Genomic DNA, 8,170 nt, shown 5'->3' on the forward strand with positions numbered 1-8,170 from the left:
CAATTTGGAATTATATGAAAAACAGTAAAAATCTATCTCCTCCTGGGATTTTCGCGATACGCGCATGAAACTTTTTTCACATGAACTTTGGACCAATACGGTCAAACTAATCTCGGCGGATTTCTTTTAAAGTGAAATATAATTTTTTAATAATTCAATCAATATTGCGGTTTTATGCAAATTATTCTTCGGCCTCTAAATCATACATGCAAAGTTACACATTCATGGCATTTGGCAAAGATGTGGAGGGTTAGTCAAAGTATCACTGAAACCAATTTTATTCCAATCGGCCAAAGGGGGGCGCTATACGAAGCGTCTGAAAATTCAAACTTCAAACGGGCATAAGTCATGACTCGTTTCGTTCGAAGACATGCAACTTGTTACACGCGTGCTTTGACTCAAGCGGAAGACATCTGTGTCGTTGTTAAGTAAGCTCCGCCCTTTGATTTTCCGCCATTTTGAGCAGTTTGTAAAACGCGTAAACCCGCTTTTATTCTGGAATTTTCGCGTCACGTGCACAAAACTTTTTTTACGTGAACTTTGGACCGATATCTAAAGATCTGTCAGATCGGATTTCTTTAACATTGAAACATGCTTTTTTAAATAATTCAAACAATATTGCATTTTTATGCAAATTATTCTTCTGCCTCTAAAACATACATGCAAAGTCACATTTTCATGACAAAATAGTGTAGAGGGTTAGTTCAAATATCACTGAAACCAATCTTACCCCAAATGGCCAAAGGGGGGCGCTATATAATTTTGAGCAGTTTGTAAAACGCTTAAACCCGTTTTTATTCTAGGATTTTTTTTGCAATTTGCATGAAACATTCTACACGCAATCTAAGGACCTTTATCTAACATGCCTATGAAGTGCACACAAAAAAATTATAAAATAATAATAATAAATATAGCTGCAAGCAGCGATAAAGTGTCCAAAGCCAAAAACACCTCAAATCATGAACACAGCCTGGGATGTGCGTGAAATCTTGCAAGCACATTCCCAATAGGTCAAGGAACAGATACCAACCTTCTCACATTGGCCTGTTATAGCGCCACCAGCGGGTCAACTTTTGCATAAACACATTTTTGGAACAAAACGGACCAATCTTTGACGTCAGTAACGTCAAAGAGAGCACTGCCTTCGATCTTGACATTTTGTGCTTTTATAGCCATTGTTTTCTGGCTTGAAGCGAGCCCACAATTGTTTCGAAGGAACAATATTTTCTAGTGACAATATCTAACCGTCATATCAAGTTCTCCTCAAAACTTCGGTTCCTTTCTACTCCTACATACTTAGTGAGAAAATGAAAATAAAAACATCAATGTGTTCAGCCTACAGTGGCGACGTGTGCTATTATTTTATACAGCAATCGGCCAAATGGTGGCGCTGTAGGAAGCCTTCGAAAGTGCGAACTTTGAACAGGTATAGCTCATGCTCTGTTATACGTACAGCCATGAAACCTGTATACACGTATGCGTCTCCTCATGCCGAACAACTTTTACGCTCTGACTTTTGACCTTTGACCTTTAGATCCCCCAGAATTTTGAATTATATGAAAAACAGTAAAAATCTATCTCCTCCTGGGTTTTTTTCGTTACACGCACCAAACTTTTTTCACATGAACTTTGGAACAATACGGTCAAACTAGTCTCGGCGGATTTCTTTTAAAGTGAAATATAATTTTTTAATAATTCAATCAATATTGCAGTTTTATGCAAATTATTCTTCGGCCTCTAAATCATACATGCAAAGTTACACGTTCATGGCATTTGGCAAAGATGTGGAGGGTTAGTCAAAGTATCACTGAAACCAATTTTATTCCAATCGGCCAAAGGGGGGCGCTATACGAAGCGTTTGAAAATTCAAACTTCAAACGGGCATAAGTCATGACTCGTTTCGTTTGAAGACATGCAACTTGTTACACGCGTGCTTTGACTCAAGCGGAAGACATCTGTGTCGTTGTTAAGTAAGCTCCGCCCTTCGATTTTCTGCCATTTTGAGCAGTTTGTAAAACGCGTAAACCCGCTTTTATTCTGGAATTTTCGCGTCACGTGCACAAAACTTTTTTTACGTGAACTTTGGACCGATATCTAAAGATCTGTCAGATCGGATTTCTTTAACATTGAAACATGCTTTTTTAAATAATTCATCAATATTGCATTTTTATGCAAATTATTCTTCTGCCTCTAAAACATACAAGCAAAGTCACATTTTCATGACAAAATAGTGTAGAGGGTTAGTTCAAATATCACTGAAACCAATCTTACCCCAAATGGCCAAAGGGGGGCGCTATATAATTTTGAGCAGTTTGTAAAACGCTTAAACCCGTTTTTATTCTAGGATTTTTTTTGCAATTTGCATGAAACATTCTACACGCAATCTAAGGACCTTTATCTAACATGCCTATGAAGTGCACACAAAAAATATATAAAATAATAATAATAAATATAGCTGCAAGCAGCGATAAAGTGTCCAAAGCCAAAAACACCTCAAATCATGAACACAGCCTGGGATGTGCGTGAAATCTTGCAAGCACATTCCCAATAGGTCAAGGAACAGATACCAACCTTCTCACATTGGCCTGTTATAGCGCCACCAGCGGGTCAACTTTTGCACAACACATTTTTGGAACAAAATGGACCAATCTTTGACGTCAGTAACGTCAAAGAGAGCACTGCCTGCGATCTTGACATTTTGTGCTTTTATAGCCATTGTTTTCTGGCTTGAAGCGAGCCCACAATTGTTTCGAAGGAACAATATTTTTCTAGTTTATTTCTATACTAAGCAGTGCAAGTATCAAAAAACTTCGGTTCCTTTCTACTCCTACATACTTAGTGAGAAAATGAAAATAAAAACATCAATGTGTTCAGTTTACAGTGGCGAAGTGTGCTATTATTTTCTATAGCAATCGGCCAAATGGTGGCGCTGTAGGAAGCCTTCGAAAGTGCGATCTTTGAACAGGTATAGCTCATGCTGTGTTTGAGGTACAGCCATGAAACCTGTATACACGTATGCGTCTCCTCATGCCGAACAACTTTTACCCTCTAACTTTTGACCTCTGACCTTTAGGTCTCCCACAATTCGGAATAATATGAAAAACAGTAAAAATCTATCTCCTCCTGGGATTTTTGCGATACGCGCATGAAACTTTTTTCACATGAACTTTGGACCAATACGGTCAAACTGTCTTCACGGATTTCTTTTAAAGTGAAATATAATTTTTTAATAATTCAATCAATATTGCGGTTTTATGCAAATTATTCTTCGGCCTCTAAATCATACATGCAAAGTTACACGTTCATGGCATTTGGCAAAGATGTGGAGGGTTAGTCAAAGTATCACTGAAACCAATTTTATTCCAATCGGCCAAAGGGGGGCGCTATATGAAGCGTCTGAAAATTCAAACTTCAAACGGGCATAAGTCATGACTCGTTTCGTTTGAAGACATGCAACTTGTTACACGCGTGCTTTGACTCAAGCGGAAGACATCTGTGTCGTTGTTAAGTAAGCTCCGCCCTTTGATTTTCCGCCATTTTGAGCAGTTTGTAAAACGCGTGAACCCGCTTTTATTCTGGAATTTTCGCGTCACGTGCACAAAACTTTTTTTACGTGAACTTTGGACCGATATCTAAAGATCTGTCAGATCGGATTTCTTTAACATTGAAACATGCTTTTTTAAATAATTGAAACAATATTGCATTTTTATGCAAATTATTCTTCTGCCTCTAAAACATACATGCAAAGTCACATTTTCATGACAAAATAGTGTAGAGGGTTAGTTCAAATATCACTGAAACCAATCTTACCCCAAATGGCCAAAGGGGGGCGCTATATAATTTTGAGCAGTTTGTAAAACGCTTAAACCCGTTTTTATTCTAGGATTTTTTTTGCAATTTGCATGAAACATTCTACACGCAATCTAAGGACCTTTATCTAACATGCCTATGAAGTGCACACAAAAAAATTATAAAATAATAATAATAAATATAGCTGCAAGCAGCGATAAAGTGTCCAAAGCCAAAAACACCTCAAATCATGAACACAGCCTGGGATGTGCGTGAAATCTTGCAAGCACTTTCCCAATAGGTCAAGGAACAGATACCAACCTTCTCACATTGGCCTGTTATAGCGCCACCAGCGGGTCAACTTTTGCACAACACATTTTTGGAACAAAATGGACCAATCTTTGACGTCAGTAACGTCAAAGAGAGCACTGCCTGCGATCTTGACATTTTGTGCTTTTATAGCCATTGTTTTCTGGCTTGAAGCGAGCCCACAATTGTTTCGAAGGAACAATATTTTTCTAGTTGTCATTATTTATTTCTATACTAAGCAGTGCAAGTATCAAAAAACTTCGGTTCCTTTCTACTCCTACATACTTAGTGAGAAAATGAAAATAAAAACATCAATGTGTTCAGCTTACAGTGGCGAAGTGTGCTATTATTTATTATAGCAATCGGCCAAATGGTGGCGCTGTAGGAAGCCTTCGAAAGTGCGAACTTTGAACAGGTATAGCTCATGCTGTGTTTGAGGTCCAGCCATGAAACCTGTATACACTTATGCATCTCCTCATGCCGAACAACTTTTACCCTCTAACTTTTGACCTCTGACCTTTAGGTCTCCCACAATTCGGAATTATATGAAAAACAGTAAAAATCTATCTCCTCCTGGGATTTTTGCGATACGCGCATGAAACTTTTTTCACATGAACTTTGGACCAATACGGTCAAACTGTCTTCACGGATTTCTTTTAAAGTGAAATATAATTTTTTAATAATTCAATCAATATTGCGGTTTTATGCAAATTATTCTTCGCCCTCTAAATCATACATGCAAAGTTACACGTTCATGGCATTTGGCAAAGATGTGGAGGGTTAGTCAAAGTATCACTGAAACCGATTTCATTCCAATCGGCCAAAGGGGGGCGCTATACGAAGCGTTTGAAAATTCAAACTTCAAACGGGCATAAGTCATGACTCGTTTCGTTTGAAGACACGCAACTTGTTACACGCGTGCTTTGACTCAAGCGGAAGACATCTGTGTCGTTGTTAAGTAAGCTCCGCCCTTCAATTATCCGCCATTTTGAGCAGTTTGTAAAACGCGTAAACCCGCTTTTATTCTGGAATTTTCGCATCACGTGCACAAAACTTTTTTTACGTGAACTTTGGACCGATATCTAAAGATCTGTCAGATCGGATTTCTTTAACATTGAAACATGCTTTTTTAAATAATTCAAACAATATTGCATTTTTATGCAAATTATTCTTCTGCCTCTAAAACATACATGCAAAGTCACATTTTCATGACAAAATAGTGTAGAGGGTTAGTTCAAATATCACTGAAACCAATCTTACCCCAAATGGCCAAAGGGGGGCACTATATAATTTTGAGCAGTTTGTAAAACGCTTAAACCCGTTTTTATTCTAGGATTTTTTTTGCAATTTGCATGAAACATTCTACACGCAATCTAAGGACCTTTATCTAACATGCCTATGAAGTGCACACAAAAGAATTATAAAATAATAATAATAAATATAGCTGCAAGCAGCGATAAAGTGGCCAAAGCCAAAAACACCTCAAATCATGAACACAGCCTGGGATGTGCGTGAAATCTTGCAAGCACATTCCCAATAGGTCAAGGAACAGATACCAACCTTCTCACATTGGCCTGTTATAGCGCCACCAGCGGGTCAACTTTTGCACAACACATTTTTGGAACAAAATGGACCAATCTTTAACGTCAGTAACGTCAAAGAGAGCACTGCCTGCGATCTTGACATTTTGTGCTTTTATAGCCATTGTTTTCCCGGCTTGAAGCGAGCCCACAATTGTTTCGAAGGAACAATATTTTTCTAGTTAGTGTGGTTGCCCTTACAGGGCAACACACTATAGTTCTAGGGAAACTTTATTTTTTTTATTTATTCTAGATAAACCTTTTTTCGGCGCGTTTCACGGCCCACAGTTTTTGCACCACACACTCGCGCCATATGTCAAAACGACCGGCTTCATCGGGAATCGAGTGCTATTATTGCGATAAGAGAAAAGTTGTATCGTTTAATTGATATGAATTTATTAGTGAATTAATTTCCCCCATTGACTTATAATGGGAATAGCAAAAACTCACATTCAATTATTTTCTCTCTCTTAAACCATATGGTCTAAAGTTTCAAAACTTGGAGAGGAGATTCATAATAATTTTAAGAATTAATTAAAAAATAATTACATCATTCGGCCACATGGTGGCGCTATAACACCCCACTTTACGTTTTGCCCTATAACTCTTGAACCGTAGGTCGGAAAATTAAAATTATTTTTTCCCTGGATTCCTTGGGTCATGACGCATCTCCCCATATAGGTCACGCCCATTTGCGTCAGGATAGATTTTCCGCCATTTTGAATTTTCTTCAAAACACACTTTTTGCCTCTTTTCCCACATATTTTCTCCAAACGTCACAAAAATCGGTACACAAGATCTCTGAACCCACGCGATAAACATAACCAAGCGATATTTCGATAGTCCATACCGTTCGTCCGGAACACGCTTCCGAAGTTAGCAAGAGGGGCCCGTTTTTCCAAAAATAGCCATAAATCATAAACGAAACATCCAGTCAACACCAAATTTTAACCACAAGTTGCGGGTGGGATATTCAACAAATCCCCAAAAGCATTTCCACTTCGACCCTTAGGGGGCGCCACAAACGCACAAAACGTAACCGTTTCAGGCCAAAACGCGTTTTTCAGGTGGAACAACCCTCTCAAAACGAAACACAAACGATCTCGGGAGCGACGTGACAACATAATCGTCTTGCAAAACTCGTGGGAGGGGGGCAGGGCGAGCAACCACACTCGCAATTTCCCAAATTGCACATTTTCTAGTTAGTGTGGTTGCCCTAACAGGGCAACACACTATAGTTCTAGGGTAACTTTATTATTATTCTTGACTAGTGTAACCAAAAGTTTGGCGCGAATCTCCGCCCACAGTTTTTGCACCACACACTCGCGCCATATGTCAAATCGACCGGCTTCATCGGGAATCGTGAGCTATTACTTTTCTAAGAGAAAAGTTGTATCGTTTAATTGATATTAATTTATTAGTGAATTAATTTTCCCCATTGACTTATAATGGGGATCGCAAAAACTCACATTCAATTATTTACTTTCTCGTAAACCATAGGGGCTACAGTTTCAAAACTTGGAGAGGAGATTTATAATGATATCAAGGATTAAATAAAAAATTATATCGTCAGTTGGCCTCATGGTGGCGCTATAACAGCCCACTTTACGTTTTGGCCCGTAACTCTTGAACCGTAGGTCGGAAAATTAAAATTCCTTTTCCCCTGGATTCCTTGGGTCATGACGCATCTCCTCATATAGGCCACGCCCATTTGCGTCAGGATAGATTTTCCGCCATTTTGAATTTTCTTCAAAACACACTTTTCGCTCCTTTTCCTACATATTTTCTCCAAATGTCACAAAAATCGGTACACATGATCTATGGACCCATGCGATAAACATACTCAAGCGATATTTTGATAGTCCAAACCGTTCGTCCGTAACAGGCTTCCAAACTTAGCGAGAGGGGCCCGTTTCGTAATAAATAGCCATAAATCACAAATGAAACATCCGGTCAACACCAAATTTTAACCACAATTCGCAGGTGATATACTCAACAAATCCCCAAAAGCATTTCCACTTCGACCCTTAGGGGGCGCCACAAACGCACAAAACGTAACCGTTTCAGGCCAAAACGCCTTTTTCAGGGGGAACGACCCTCTCAAAACGAATCACAAACGATCTCGGGAGCGACGCGACAACATACTCGTCTTGCGAAACTCGTGGGAGGAGCCTATTTCTCTAAAACAAGAAACCACATCCTTACATCAAGAACGCTGCATAGTAGACTACTGTGTTCTATCCGTTTGTCATTCAATATTATATTTCTCTAAAACAAGAAACCACATCCTTACATCAAGAACGCTGCATAGTAGACTACTGTGTTCTATCCGTTTGTCATTCAATATTATATGAGATACATAGAGGTTGTGTAAATATGCCTAAAAGCTTACTAGGATCTCCTTTTAGTTAACCTTGTACCAGTCAACTGTACTGTATATATATATATATATATATATATATATATATATATATACTCGTTTCCCAACAGGT

The sequence above is a fragment of the Nannobrachium achirus genome (genome assembly GCF_963921795.1).
Source record: "Nannobrachium achirus genome assembly, chromosome: 10".
Classification (NCBI taxonomy): Eukaryota; Metazoa; Chordata; class Actinopteri; order Myctophiformes; family Myctophidae; genus Nannobrachium; species Nannobrachium achirus.